Below are 2,720 nucleotides of genomic sequence, written 5' to 3' on the forward strand. Positions count from 1 at the left end.
AGGGGTTTGTGCGGGGAGAAGGGTGCAACAATGAATGAATGGAATTCCAAAATCTCTGTAGATGTTCATTGAAATGAAAAATAAACAAACTAAATTAAAAAAATACTAATTAAATTGGCAAAGATGTCTGCCATTAAAAAAAAATAAAAGAAAAGCAGAAAACTTTTAGACAACAACCCTGAGTAAAATTTTATTTCTTTCATTTTCCAATATGAAATTGTTTTTCAATAAAATTCTTTTCTTTAAAAAAGTTAATAAAAAAAAGAAAATTGTTGGTTTTATGTACTATTGAGTCAGAAATGACTTATAGCTGATCCTCCAGCAGGTTTTGAGAGCCAGCAAATTGCATGAGAAGAGATTGCTCATCTTTTTCCCACAGAGAAGTTGGTAAATTTGTACCACCTGTCTTTTGGTTGGCAATGTAGCTCATTACTATTGAGCTATTACTACTGAGCCACCTGAGCTCATCTTGCTTTTTACGCTATATTTGGAACGATCTTTAAACTCAACTCTACCTTTTTTTAAAAATTATATATATATTTACATCATATTCTTCCCATTTATATTCTCTCCATTCATTCATTGTTGTACATTTTCCACCCTGCCCACCCTTCTCCCCAGTTTGTACATTTTTTCATTGTTATATACACCCCCCCACCCCAGTCCACAGTGCACTTTGCTATGCATTTCTTTTTCTGGAATCGTGTCATGAAAATAATACATAGGCCTATATTCCTTTTTTTTTTAAAAAAAAAAAGAAGACTAACCATATGTATGATTCAGCATGTTTCAGAAATACATGCATGTGGTGGTTTGTTTGTTTGTTTTTAATGCATGTGGTTTTAAAGATGGCAATCTCCACATGAGATGCTTGGTCCTCATGTAATACATATTTTCAAGAAAGTTGCTCTCTAGTAGTTCATACACATGTCACCTTAGAGTTAAAGATTAAGAGGAAACACCTGGTGATGAATTTAGCATGTGTTCTTTGGTCTTATAAAGTCTGCACTATCTGAATGCTGATTTTTCCTGATCTGAATTATCTCAATGGAAAAGAATGTAACTCAGCATATCACATAAAAAGAAAAGGATACTGGAAAATAAGAAAATCTGTGATTCATAGTAAACCTAGCAGTAATTAAGTTTGAAACAGTTAAAATTTTCCTTCTATTCTTTGAAAATGTTACCTTTGATACAAGATAGAAGGTTCTGTTCATAGAAGAGACTGATGCTCAGCTCTAGAATGAAGGATGGAAGGCAAACAGAGATAAAGGCTTTATACTTAATAAGGAGGCTTTCCTAAAAAATGGCCCCATAGACCAATAGGACACGTCTCATTTTAAAACTACTATTAAATAAATGTTAGTGCAAGCAAACTCCTGCTGAAGAGTATCCAAAAATGACGGTAAGAGTACATTGGCAGAGAAATGGCAGAAGTACAAGCTGGGCTTAGAAGAGGTCGTGGTGGTGTGGGATAAACAGTAACGGTGGAGGCTGCAGCTCCTGGAAGAGCCACGACAGCTGGAGCATGAGGGGCAGCGGCCTCCCCCACCCCATGCCCTCTGTCAAGGCCGCTGGAAAAACACGTCACCTGCAGGCATTTCATGCACCTGGGTTTGTAAGGAAGGTGAGAACTGTCTGTACTTGAACGACCTCTCCCACAGTCCCTATGGCGTTGTGTGCAGATACTTCTAGCCGCTGCAGATATGAACACAGCAAACCATTGAAACAAGAAGAAACACCTGCTGCAGACCCCACTGGCAAAGTGGCCCTGGCTGCTCCCACTGCACGCTCTGCTGGAGTCGGGACGCTATTGACATGAACGCGGGCGAGGCCGAGTCGAGATTGTCAAGCTTTGCCACTGTTGGGGCAGGTGCAGAGGACTGGGCCAACACCATCGAGTTTGTCCCTGGGCAACCCTACTGAGGCCAAACTGCCCCTTCCTGTATTGAAGCACCCCCATAGGGCGCAGTGGCCAAGGAGGACCCTGAGAAGGGGCCACCCACCGTCCAAGGAGCAGCTGTGCCACTATGCCGCAGTGGACGAGTGCTGCTGCCGGGAGAACTGTGTGTACCTGCATGGGGACTCTCATGACATGTGTGGGCTGCAGGTCCTCCACCTGGCAGACGCTGCCCAGCGCTCCCAGCACATCAAGTCCTACATCGAGGTCCACAAGAAGGGCATGAGCTCTCGGTCACCTTTCAGGGCAGCAATGACATGGCCTACGGGATCCGCATGGAGGTGGTCTACGAGAAGGCCAACCCCAACAGTGCCTCTTCTGCATCCTTTCCACCTGCAGCCACACCTACTGCCTCAAATGCATCCGCAAGTGGAGGAGTGCCAAGCAGTGAAAGAGCAAGATCATAAAGTGAGACTCCTCCCATGCTTTCTCATTTGGGTAAGAATTTAGTATCGTGCCAACTTCCGACCTGATGGACCGCATTTAAATTCATGCATTTTATCTCAAAGTGAGGTTTCTTCTCTGTATCTCAGCTGGCTTCTAGGTTAGTTGGTCTCACTACTTTAATTTGAACAAGAGAACCCTGTGTATCTGTTTAGAATCTTTGTGTTTTTTACTGAGTGGATTGTGTTGCGTGGATGAGCCCTTAGAGGCTTGGGAAACAGATGTTCTAGCTCTGAATGTATGTTTCCTAACGTTTGGAATTTTCTCTTTCCAATTCCATCCATTAAGCTAGCTGATAACCCACTATCCTTGAAAG

At 42.5% G+C, this 2,720-nt stretch overlaps 1 pseudogene; it reads left to right on the forward strand.

The window, feature by feature from the left end:
* Positions 1-2,372, forward strand: part of LOC102850117 — a 37,607-nt pseudogene extending 35,235 nt beyond the window's left edge.
* Positions 2,373-2,720: the final 348 nt, after the last annotated feature.

This window comes from Elephantulus edwardii, unplaced genomic scaffold (genome assembly GCF_000299155.1).
Source record: "Elephantulus edwardii isolate Elephantulus edwardi_28Jun2011 unplaced genomic scaffold, EleEdw1.0 scaffold00238, whole genome shotgun sequence".
Taxonomy (NCBI): Eukaryota; Metazoa; Chordata; class Mammalia; order Macroscelidea; family Macroscelididae; genus Elephantulus; species Elephantulus edwardii.